We start from the raw sequence: 13,676 nt of genomic DNA, 5'->3' as shown, positions 1-13,676 counted from the left end.
ATCGGGTTGATATTGCTCGTGTGTCTGGAGGAGGCCATATTGAACATCTCTGAACTTGTTTTTGAGTGAAAAAAACCTTTTTAAATACTCTTTGTAATGATGTATAACAGAAGGTTATATTATGATTCTTTCATTAAATACACATTTTTAAAGTTGTGGTATTCTTTTTGAATCACCCTGTATATCTGAGTAAATTAGCTTACCACGCCTATTTTCATTCTCTGCTTTCGTATGGCATCATATTTTGGGGTAACTCATCATTGAGTAAAAGAGTGTTCATTGCACAAAAGTGTGTAATCAGAATAATTGCTGGAGCTCATCCAAGATCATCCTGCAGACGCTTATTTAAAGAGCTAGAGATCTTCACTGTAGCCTCACAGTATATTTGAAATTTGTTATTAACAATCCGAACGGATTCAAAAGTAATAGTAGTGTACATGGTTACAACACTAGGAGAAAGGATGATCTTCACTACACAAGGTTAAATCTAACTTTGGCTCAGAAGGGGGTAAATTATGCTGCCACAAAAGTCTTTCGTCACTGACCTAATAGCATCAAAAGTCTGACAGATAGCCATATAGCATTTTAAAGGAAATTAAAAGAATTTCTTCATGGCAACTCCTTCTACTCAGTAGATGAATGTTTGGACGTAGTAAGTGGGTAATTTCCCCAACCCCCACAAAAAAATTAAGCTTCATGTAATATTTTGTGCAATGTAATATCTTGTATAGACACCTTTTATTAACATGACACGTTCCACATCATTACGAAGTGTCGTATTCATGGATCTATGGAACAAGTACTAATCTAATCTCCATCTAACCTCTAGTTTATTGGTACTAGCCAATCCTGGCAGTTCTTTAGTTGCATAAACATTTCGATTCTGTGAAGCAAACGTTCAGCATCGTGTCACGCTCTCTTTTTCCTTTATTGTACTTCAGTTCCCCATCTCGGGCGGGCTGGCAGCAACATAGACGCTGCTCTTTGCTCTTCAGCCAAAAGACATTAATTATACAATGGAAGACATTTAAATAACATAAAGGAGAAAATATGTGGTACAGAGATATAAAATGGGGGAACATAATGAAAGAGAACAGACAAAAAGGGGGGCGACTGTAAAATGAGATAAAAACCTTAAAACAGTAGCATACACAAAAAAGCACACACTCTGACAACTAAAAGAACACAAGGCGAAGTATGGCCAGAGCATAAAAGTTGCAGTAGGTGGCATATCACAGAACAATCACAGACAGCAACACTATGTACAAGTACAGCACACAATTAAAATTGACGGCACTAGAGAATATCATCAAACACAACACAGTCGTAGCACACCGACGACGACAAACAAACTGAGAGGATCTGCCAGGGGTACCGAGACAAAGGAGAAGGGAAGAAAGGGGGGATTGGGGTTGCTAGAGGGGGGAGAGAGGGGGAGACATGTGGGGGGGAGACGCCGAAGGGGGCCGGGATGGGAAGGATGGGGGAGGGAAACTGTCGAGGAGGGGATGCAGAGACTCAGGGTGGGGGGGAGGGAGAGGAGGAAAAACCGCTCTGGGGGAAGGAGGGGAAAGGAAACAGGGGGGGGGGGTGCTGTGGAGGGGGTGGGGAACGAGGGCAGGTTACACTTGGTAGGAAGGGTAGATGTCATGGTGAAGTTCATCATCTGGTAGGGGGCGGCGCTGGAAATTGCCCTGATGAAGGAGATGGAGGTGGAGAGAGGGAGGGATACAGCGATAGAGGAGTGGCAATGGGTGGGGGGGTGGAGAGGAAGGAGGACACCAGGGGGTTGGGGGATCAAACCTGCGGACGTAGAAAAGGAGGAGGTGGGGGAAGGGGATGAGGTCATAGCATCTCACACCTTCAAAGTGTCCCAAAACTATGGGTACCTACTCCATTTCTGAGAGACCATCTCTAGCATCTGGCACTTTCTGGAGAAAACACAGCTTTCTACGTTTTGTACATGACAGTCTTTTCTTGGACTTCAGTAATAACAGAGTACCTTCTCTTTCCACTTTTGGATTGTAAAAATGATCGCAGCTGGGGTCTTGTGCCAAGGAGAACTTGCCTGTGTTTGCACATGTGCTTCTTGTACGCAGCACTAGACTACCCAGTGGCCTGTCACCCATAGGACTGCACGCCTCCTGGCACTCCCCTCCGAGACCTGCCGCAAGGGTGGTGGCCTACGTGATTTCACGGTGCTCTCGTTTCGTTCGAGTCTGGTTTCAACGTCCTCTCATCTATATAAGCGATGCGAATTGAAATAAAAGACTAAATGGAGAGTAAATTACGTTAGCCAGCTACTGACACTCACTAGTACTGTTACACAGGGTGATTCTTATTAACGTATAAAAACCTCCGTAGCGACGTGGATGACGCTAAGTAATTTAATATAAGGCTCATGGCACCACAAGTGTCGGGAAACAGCCGAAAAGTGGACGACAAATATTGAACATGTGACGTCACCAAATGACATACCTCACCGCACGCGCAGCGATTGGACTTCTCGATCCTACCCTCGCTCATAAGGGGCAGTGTTAACGCTTCGCTCCGTTAGGCTACTTTGTTTTCGAACACACTTTGTTATTTTGGTCTGTTATAAACATAGAAGTTACAAAATTATTGTCCTCGCTGTAACCAAGCAAAAGCTGTCCATATTTTGTGTTTCTTTCCTTTTGTCACTTCTTTTTTTGTTTACAGACTTTATTTCGTAAGGAACACGCAGGTCATTCACTGGTAGCGATGCAATTCGGAAGCTTATATTTGTTTACATGTCACACGATATGGTTTTTTTTGTTGTATTTTTCTTTGAAATGAACTAGTGGAGACTGTGGAACCTGTAAATAAAATAATTTATATTACCTCAATGTAAACATGTATTTGTCTAACAAAATGCAAAAAAATACTGCCTGCCAGAAGCAAAACTCGAACCCATGCTCTGAAGTTGCCCATTTAGGCTGGGAGCCACACCGACGCGAATACTTGGGTTGGGCTGGTTTGATCAGGTACGACAGACCGACAAGCTCCACCGATGGACTTGCGGAGAGGTACGTCATCTGGTGACGTCACGTGTTCAAAATTTGCTATCCACTTGTGGGGTATTTCTCGACATTTTGGGCCCCGAGTGTCTTATATTAAAGTTCTTGTTTCAACGTCATCTACGTCGCTTCGGGGGGATTCAAACTTTAATAGGGATCAACTTGAACATCACATTTTTCGCTGTCAATTAGCTGTTCTGATCGTAATTTTGCTTATGTTACGGGACTGTTTCAGAAAAACGGTTGTGTAACACTTACTTAGTTTCTATTGTTTATTTAATTTTACGTCTTAATTTAGTTCACATTTTAGTTACTGGTGATTATTTTCTAATGTATTTATTCAATTTCAGACAATTACCTAAGGAATTCTCATGTGGTAAATGAAATGATGTCATAGTATAACATTTATGCATTTCGTGCTGGTCCCAACAGTTAATATTTGACCATTCTGTTACCTTGATGGTATTAACTACTGTACAATTTATTTGTTTTAGATTTCCGTGTCAAACTGGTGGACATTACTTCTCCATGATGTACAATATTCCAGTACACTGTGTTCATCTTTAGCTCATATTTGTAAGGTGAGTATTTTGCATCCAATAACAAATCCTACATATTTGGTTGTTGGCATATACAATTATGAACGTTGGCGATTGGAGGAGTTTCGGTAACTGAATGTCGCCACTGTTAGCACAACGCAATGTCATCCTGTACTGGGGAGAAATGTCTTGTAGATATCTGCCTCTGAATCGTGAAATTTCTAGTGCATTTACCTTCACAGATTAGTATTTAAACATTTGCGTCTGCAATGCAAATTAGCAGCCAGAGCAGCATCAAATAGTTTAGTCACTCAAAGTCGACGAAGACCTCTAACAGTGTACGCTAGAAACTAAGAAGCTGTTTTGTTTCTCAGTTTGCACATGAGTTTCGTACAAGCTGTATGCGTTTGTGCTCCTGTACAAGGGCAGCGAAAACAGAAAGAAAACCGCAGAAAAATTTGAACTTATGGAATAATATTTCAAAGAGCTTTTGGCGACAAATTTATTAATTGTTTGGTAACTTAAAGAAATACTCTCGTTTTTTTATTGTTTTCTAATGCGTGTCGAAAGTTTTCATAACATGTTGATACTCGTATTAACGAGATTTTCTATTGTAACAACTAAATTGTCTATTCGTCAACAGAATAAAATATCCGTAGAGATATCACATAACAGAAAAAGTTCTAACCCAAAAGCAAAACATTTAAAAACTAAATATGGACCTCACAAACAAATAAGCAGCAGAAACTAAAAAGTAATAAAAATATGTTACACGCTGGTAACTGTGACACACTGTTAACTGATTTTGAAAAAAGAGCATGTATAAACGTAAATACAAAAACACCCAAACTATATTGACAACCAAAGGTACATAAAAATTTAATAACGAAAAGTACCTTAGTAAACTCTATTGATAGTCCCACATACCAGATTAGTAAAAAGCTAAACTACTTGCTCAAAAAATACTACAGTTCACAATCAAAAATTCAAGAGCTCTAGCAAATAAAATAAAAGACATAAAAATTCCACAGAATAGTAAATTTGTTTCCTTTGACATTACTAATTTATATATAAGAATTCCAATCCAAGAAACAATAACCATCACAGAAGAGAGCTTACTACAATATGGAAAGCTACCTATGACAGGAATACAAGAAATCATGAACCTACTAAAACAGGTTCTAAAACAAAACTACTTCTGATTTAACAATGACATATACACCCAGGAAGATGGTGTTGTAGTGGGATGTAGCACTGCAGGAACCATTGCTGACATCTTCCCAAACACTTTAGAGGTGAAATTCTTCAATCCAACTAACCCACTAATGAGGAAAATAGTATACTATTTTCGGTACGTTGATGAAACTCTGCTACTAATAGAGGGATCCAACACTGGCCTAGCACAGTTACGTAAAACGCCGAATGAACTAAGCAGAAAAATCTAATTCACGATGGAACCTGAAACAAATAAAACTCTAAACTGTTTGGACCTGACAATCAAAAATATTAACAGTCAGCACAGATTTGAAATACACCTAAAACACACAAAATCAGACAACGTTATTAACGCAACCTCTTACCACCCGAAAGTACACAAATATACATACTTTAACGCAATGATTAACAGACTAATCAATGTATCTTCAGAACATACAGCCATGCAAAAAGAACTGGCTGTCCTTACTTACGTAGCTCAACAAAATAAATTTGATGTAAGTATAGTGAGAAAACTATATGGCAAACGCCATGAACCTAAATCCATTAAGATCCATAGCGATATATAATTAACGGAAGAAATATCCACAAAACAGCGATCGAGGTGGCGCAATGGTTAGCACACTGGACTCGCATTCGGGAGGAGGAGAGTTCAAACCCACGTCCCGCCATCCTGATAGGTTTTCCGTGATTTTCCTAAATCGCTTAAGGCAAATTTCGAGATGGTTTCTTTGAAAGGGCACGACCGACTTCCTTCCCCATCCGATGGGACCGATGACCTTGCTGTTTGATCCCCATCCCCAAATCAACCAACCAATCAACCCACAAAACAAAAGTTCGAATAAATACTGCAAACTTACACAGGGCAAATATCCAATGAACTCAATAGATTACTGAAGAATGGTTCAAATGGCTCTGAGCACTATGGGACTTAACTTCTGAGGTCACCAGTCCCCTAGAACTTAGAACTACTTAAACCTAACTAACCTAAGCACAGCACACACATCCATGCCCGAGGCAGGATTCGAACCTGCGGCCGTAGCGGTCGCGCGGTTCCAGACTGTAGCGCCTAGAACCGCTCGGCCACCCTGCCGGCTTACTAAAGAAGATAGCAGTTAAATTCGCGTACAGAACCAGATATAGCCTCTATACACTAATCTATTCCGAAAAAACAATACCATCATTACACACGCAAGCAGGCATATATAAAATAAATTGTATAAACAGTGCTAATTTCTATACAGGACAGTCAGACAGAAGCTTTGAAATTAGGTACAGAGAACACACAAGAATTACCGATACAAACCATTCGAACTTCTTCAACCATTTAAAAAACAGAAAAGCATAAAGCTGATTACATAACAAACGCAATGAAAATCTTACAGGTAATTCCAAAGGGATTTAAAATGAACGTTTTAAAAGAAATCGGGATCTATATACACTCACGGACAGACTGTGATAATATATTAAACGAACAAACGGACCTAAAGCATAAAATTTTTCTAGATATCTTGATTCAGATTAGTCGTAATAAAATAAAAACACAGATATATATACGTTAAAAAAACGCAACAAAGATTATAATACCACGCCACAGATAATTACGATTCATAGACAATCGTATCTGTCAAAACCACAACAGCATATACAAGTGATAAAAGATCTAGCTTATATTTGTGACAACAGCAATTAATAGAGATAATTAAATTAAATATTAAAAAATTTGGTTGCAGTTGGTAACGCCCTATGCAGCAATAACATTATAAAACAGAGACAGCATCACGTTGCAATATTGAAGTATGTACTAGCACACAGTAAAAGAAAATTGTTATTAGTCACAATGTCACAATTTTTAACATAGCATATTTGGTTGCAGATAGCTTGAAGATGGCGATAACGCCGAAATAGGCATATTCCTAATGTAAAAGTCTAGCAATTAACAATTGTAGCAGCATTCTGGTACATTACCTTATTTTTTATTGGTTACTTGTAACTGTTTAATGTTCTTGTGATAATTTGTCACTGAATAGGGAGTTATTAAACATGTCCATGTTTAACGTCAGTACAATTACTGCATTCGTTTTGTGCGAGGATTTATAATAAATAGTACAACTCATAATAACGTTGACTTTCATTACATATGTGTCTCACCTGGTTACAAAATTTTATTACAGTGTCACTATTGCACCAACCTTTTGAAGTCTGTAGGACCATAATTTAGCGTTAGTTGCAAATCATTGCGTAACAAATGATAGTTTACAGTCTTCATTGGGCATCTACAGGGTGTTTCAAAAATGACCGGTATATTTGAAACGGCAATAAAAACTAAACGAGCAGCGATAGAAATACACCGTTTGTTGCAATATGCTTGGGACAACAGTACATTTTCAGGCGGACAAACTTTCGAAATTACAGTAGTTACAATTTTCAACAACAGATGGCGCTGCAAGTGATGTGAAAGATATAGAAGACAACGCAGTCTGTGGGTGCGCCATTCTGTATGTCGTCTTTCTGCTGTAAGCGTGTGCTGTTCACAACGTGCAAGTGTGCTGTAGACAACATGGTTTATTCCTTAGAACAGAGGATTTTTCTGGTGTTGGAATTCCACCGCCTAGAACACAGTGTTGTTGCAACAAGACGAAGTTTTCAACGGAGGTTTAAAGTAACCAAAGGACCGAAAAGCGATACAATAAAGGATCTGTTTGAAAAATTTCAACGGACTGGGAACGTGACGGATGAACGTGCTGGAAAGGTAGGGCGACCGCGTACGGCAACCACAGAGGGCAACGCGCAGCTAGTGCAGCAGGTGATCCAACAGCGGCCTCGGGTTTCCGTTCGCCGTGTTGCAGCTGCGGTCCAAATGACGCCAACGTCCACGTATCGTCTCATGCGCCAGAGTTTACACCTCTATCCATACAAAATTCAAATGCGGCAACCCCTCAGCGCCGCTACCATTGCTGCACGAGAGACATTCGCTAACGATATAGTGCACAGGATTGATGACGGCGATATGCATGTGGGCAGCATTTGGTTTACTGACGAAGCTTATTTTTACCTGGACGGCTTCGTCAATAAACAGAACTGGCGCATATGGGGAACCAAAAAGCCCCATGTTGCAGTCCCATCGTCCCTGCATCCTCAAAAAGTACTGGTCTGGGCCGCCATTTCTTCCAAAGGAATCATTGGCCCATTTTTCAGATCCGAAACGATTACTGCATCACGCTATCTGGACATTCTTCGTGAATTTGTGGCGGTACAAACTGCCTTAGACGACACTGCGAACACTTCGTGGTTTATGCAAGATGGTGCCCGGCCACATCGCACGGCCGACGTCTTTAATTTCCTGAATGAATATTTCGATGATCGTGTGATTGCTTTGGTCTATCCGAAACATACAGGAGGCGGCGTGGATTGGCCTCACTATTCGCCAGACATGAACCCCTGTGACTTCTTTCTGTGGGGACACTTGAAAGACCAGGTGTACCGCCAGAATCCAGAAACAATTGAACAGCTGAAGCAGTACATCTCATCTGCATGTGAAGCCATTCCGCCAGACACGTTGTCAAAGGTTTCGGGTAATTTCATTCAGAGACTACGCCATATTATTGCTACGCATGGTGGGTATGTGGAAAATATCGTACTATAGAGTTTCCCAGACCGCAGCGCCATCTGTTGTTGAAAATTGTAACTACTGTAATTTCGAAAGTTCGTCTGCCTGAAAATGTACTGTTGTCCCAAGCATATTGCAACAAACGGTGTATTTCTATCGCTGCTCGTTTAGTTTTTATTGCCGTTTCAAATATACCGGTCATTTTTGAAACACCCTGTACATACTGATACAGGGTCATTACCTAATGGCATGGGCAGCGGGGTAGTACAATATATACGAACAAAATTTCTTTAACAAATATTTCAGTATCCAGTATAACCTCTTGCACCTACGAAGCACTCTTTCAGTTTTGTATAAAGACAATATTAGGGTTGCCAGATGTCTTTTTGGGATATTTTGCATCACATTACTTCCGTCTCTAAACGCAGCTAATCAAAGTATGTTTGTTGTAATATACATGAAGTCAGACGCCATCGCATCATGGTCCGTATAGAGTCAGTGCAAGGCGCTGGAGTTGACAGATTTGTTGGAGAGAGCATAGTGTATTGCGACAACTAATGTACTCGACACCAAGCTCGCAAATGACTACTAAGGCCAATTTTGTTCTCATCACTGAACTAAGCTCTGTGCCATTCTACGCAACAATTGCTTCTAATGCGACAACGTTGGGAGCGACAGGAGGGCTAGCGAGTGACATCCTGGTTTATACCGCAGCCTTCAGAGAAGAGTCCCTACTACACCTAGCTGACAATCTAGGTGCAACATTGCTCCTAATTTCTGCTGCGGTTAACAGAGTAATGGATTATTCTCTGTTGTGGCGGTCCAGGCGTGATCTGTAAGTACTCATCTTCAGAAATCAGGACGACAAGCATGTGCACTTCCCTTGGATCATCGGCTCTTTCACTGATCACAGTTCATGCATCATCAGCAATGTGCATGATAAGCGTTTGGCAGGGCCATCCAGCCTCTCTCGACTCCACAGTACCATCTCGCAGAAGCTAAATTCATTGAACAACTTGTTGCTGTGAATAATGTTTACTAAAACACTGCGGTTATCGATATAACCAGACATTCTCCGATTAATATGAAAACCATCATTAAAAATGTGTTGCATGTTACGCTATGCGATCAAAAATATCCGGACACCCCTCAAAAGATATGTTTTCATATTAGGTGCATTGTGCTGCCACCTACTGCCAGGTACTCCATATCAGCGACCTCGAACGTGGCCAGGTGATTGGGTGTCACTTGTGTCATACGTCTGTTCGCGAGAATTCCTAAACATCTCTACGTCTACTGTTTCCGATGAAATAGTGAAGTGGATACGTGAAGGGACACATAGAGCACAAAAGCGTACAGGCCGACCTCGCCTGTTCAGAATGGTTCAAATGGATCTGAGCACTATGGGACTTAACTTCTGAGGCCATCAGTCCCCTAGAACTTACAACTACTTAAACCTAAGGACATCACACACATCCATGCCCGAGGCAAGATTCGAACCTGCGACCGTAGCGGTTGCGCAGTTCCAGACTGTAGCGTCTATAACCGCTCGGCCACCCCGGCCGGCACCTCGCCTGTTGACTGACAGTGACCGCCGACCGTTGAAGAGGGTCGTAATGTGTAATAGGCAGACATCTATCTAGACCATCACACAGGAATGCCAGACTGCATCAGGATCCACTTCAAGTACTATGACAGTTAGGCGTGAGGTGAGAAAACTTGGCCGGCCGAAGTGGCCGTGCGGTTAAAGGCGCTGCAGTCTGGAACCGCAAGACCGCTACGGTCGCAGGTTCGAATCCTGCCTCGGGCATGGATGTTTGTGATGTCCTTAGGTTAGTTAGGTTTAACTAGTTCTAAGTTCTAGGGGACTAATGACCTCAGCAGTTGAGTCCCATAGTGCTCAGAGCCATTTTTGAGAAAACTTGGATTTCATGGGTGAGCGGATGCTCATAAGACACACATCACGCCAGGAAATGCCAAACGACGCCTCGCTTGGTGTAAGAAGCGTAAACATTGGACGATTTAACAGTGGAAAATCGTTGTGTGGACTGACGAATCACGAAATACAGTGTGGCGATCAGATGGCAGGGAGTGGGTATGGCGAATGCCCGATGAATGTCATCTACCAGCGTGTGTACTGCCAACAGTAAAATTCGGAGGCGTTGGTGTTATGGTGTGATCGTGTTTTTCATGGAGACGGCTTGCACCCCTTGTTGTTTTACGTGACACTATCACAGCACAGGCTTACATTGATGTTTTAAGCGGCTTCTTGCTTCTCACTGTTGAAGAGCAATTCGGGGATGGCGATTGCATCTTTCAACACGATCGAGCACCTGTTCATAATGCACGAAAAGTGGCGGAGTGGTTACACGACAATAAGATCACTGTAATGGACTGACCTGCACAGAGTCCTGACCTGAATCCTATAGAACACCCTTCGGATGTTTTGGAACGCCGACTTCGTGCCAGGCTTCACCGACCGACATCGATACCTCTCCTCAGTGCAGCACTCCGTGAAGAATGGGCTGCTCTTCCCCAAGAAACCTTCTAGCATCTGATTGAACGTATGCCTCTGAGAGTGGAAGCTGTCATCAAGGCTATGTGTGGGCCAACATCATACTGAATTTCAGCATTACCGATGGAGGGCGCCCCAAACTTGTACGTCATATTCAGCCAGGTGTCCAGACACTTTTGATCACGTAGTGTATGTATCACTACACGAGTTGTAAGTCGCTGGCACAGTGCAAGGACTCTCTACGCACTGTTCTCGTCTGGTTGGGTTGTCGCATCTCCAGTTAGGCAAAATACCCGCGAGTAGTAAACTGGAGACAGAGCCCTACTGTCCAATCAGGAGGCTAGGCCCCCGAGTTTCGATAGTGCCATATGGGTAATCAGCCAGTTTTCTTTTCACCATTACCTCCGCTTGGAACTGTGGGGACACCGTCCATTTTATTCTGTTCGTTGATTTTTTTATAAAGTATAGCTATTTATGTAGTGAATTTTCTACACTGCAGCGTATGAAAGTCTTGGTGAGAGTATTGCATGCGTTTGCTGCATTTACACAGTTACATTTACATGATTTTCCAGCTTTGCATGTGCGTTTCGTTGTGAACAAGGTTAGGTCGTTGTCTAGCACACGTCTTTGTCTAATATATCATATCTAGTTTTGTTTGAGCCAACGGTGTATATTGGTCCCTTTCAGTTGTACTTTCTTTCTTGTTAAGTAATATTATCGGATGGTAGGAATATAAGGGATTCTTCACTTGTTCCGTTGTCATAATACGTGATCCTTGGAGGACATCTGTAATTTTATTACTGCATTTTATTACTTGTTTACTAAGTAATAACACAAGTCTGTTTCAGTTTTTCATTTAATCAAAATTTGATTAATGTATTCCGAAGTCATTTATAAATTTAAAATGATGTTACACTCAATTTCTTTCTGTATTGTTTTTTCATCCCATTCCACTGATCCCACACGTGGAGGTGGAGGACTGTCAGTGGTTACAATTCGCAATCTCCGCTCTTCAGCCAAACGATGTGACAAATTTAAAAAGATATTAAAACTTTTACACGGAATTAACGCGAACGTTTTCACAAAATAAAATACCGACTGTTCGTTGTGTTGATTAAAAGATAAAAGGCTGATATGTGGATTATTTGACATATTTACGCTGTTGAATGAAGTGATGAGTTTATTTAAATTGTCAGGGGTAGAGGTATAATGGGATTTGTAGGTTTTTCAATACTACGTAAAATAGGTTTTATTTGGGTGGATGTTTGGTCGATAGCATTGAGAAGATGATGAGGAATGAGGTTCCAAACCAAGCCTTAGGATGTTGATGGAGATGAGTAGTGAGAACATGAACCCTGACAAGGAGATAAGGAGTGGGTCTTGCTAGCTCTGGTAGGATGCGTGTATATCAGGGTGGATTTCAAGGTCAGATAAGGGGAGATGATTAAAGTTCCGTTGGGAGGATGTAGAGAGTGTGGAGGTGTATTGTCGGAGGTATATGTGATATAGTCGCAGCAGAGTATCAGGATTAGAGAGCGGGGGAGAAACTAGAGTGTGGTTAGTACCAAGTTTGAGTGTGCTTGGTATCAAGTTTGTGGGTGTGTTGTGTTGTGGTCTTCTGTCCAGAGACTGGTTTGATGCAGCCCTCCATGCTACTCTATCCTGCGCAAGCTTCTTCATCTCCAAGTAACTATTACAACATACATCCTTTTGAACTTGCTTTGTGTATTCATCTCTTGGTCTCCTCCTACGATTTTTACCCTCCACGCTACCCTCCGATACCAAAGTGGTGATCCTTTGATGCCTCAGAACATGTTCTACCAACCGATTCCTTCTTCTAGTCAAGTTGTGCCACAAATTCCTCTTCTCTCCAATTGTATTCAGTACCTCCTTATTAGTTACGTGATCTACCCATCTAATCTTCAGTGTTCTTCTGTAGCACCATATTTCAAAAGCTTCTTATTCTCTTCATGTCTAAACTAGTTATCGTCCATGTTTCACTTCCATATATGGCTATACTCCATACAAATACTTTCAGAAACGACTTCCTGACATTTATATCTATACTCGATGTTAACAAATTTCTCTTCTTTAAAAACACTTTCCTTGTCATAGCCAGTCTACATTTTATATCCACTCTACTTCGATCATCATCAGTAATTTTGCTCCCCAAATAGCAAAAGTCATCTGCTGTTGTAGGTGTCTCATTTCCTAATCTAATTTCCTCACCATCACCTGATTTAATTAGACTGCATTCCATTATTCTCCTTTTGATTTTGTAGATGTTCGCCTTAATCCTCCTTTCAAGACACTCTCCATTCCATTCAACTGCTCTTCCAGGTCCTTTGCTGTCTCTGACAGAATTACAATGTCATCGGCGGATCTCAAAGTTTTTGTTTCTTCTCCCTGGATTTTAATTCCTATTCCATATTTTTCTTTTGTTTTCATTACTGCTTGATCAATATACAGATTGAATAACATCGGAGATACGATACAACCCTGTCTCACTTCCTTCCCAACCACTGCTTCCCTTTCATGCCTCCCGACTCTTATAACTGCCATCTGGTTTCTGTACAAACTGTAAATAGCATTTCGCTCCATGTACTTGATCCCTGTCACCTTCAGAATTTGAAAGAGAGTATTCCAACCGACATTGTCAAAAGCCTTCTCGAAGTCTACAAATGCTAGAAACGTAGGTTTGCCATTCCTTATTCTATCTTCTAAGAAAAGTCGTAGGGTCAGTATTGCCTCACGTGTTC

General features: G+C 41.4%; 1 long non-coding RNA gene across 1 annotated transcript in view; it reads left to right on the top strand.

Annotated features, from left to right (window-relative positions):
* LOC124556508 overlaps nt 1–3,619 on the top strand; it is a 226,979-nt gene extending 223,360 nt beyond the window's left edge. Inside the window, exon 3 of the long non-coding RNA XR_006968613.1 lies at nt 3,533–3,619. This is a non-coding gene — a long non-coding RNA (uncharacterized LOC124556508). The remainder of the gene's footprint in view (nt 1–3,532) is intronic.
* The last annotated feature ends 10,057 nt before the right edge of the window (nt 3,620–13,676 follow it).

This window comes from Schistocerca americana, chromosome X (genome assembly GCF_021461395.2).
Source record: "Schistocerca americana isolate TAMUIC-IGC-003095 chromosome X, iqSchAmer2.1, whole genome shotgun sequence".
NCBI classification, from domain to species: Eukaryota; Metazoa; Arthropoda; class Insecta; order Orthoptera; family Acrididae; genus Schistocerca; species Schistocerca americana.
The sequence above is the reverse complement of the archived record's forward strand: the minus strand, read 5'-3'. Positions and strand labels throughout refer to the sequence as shown.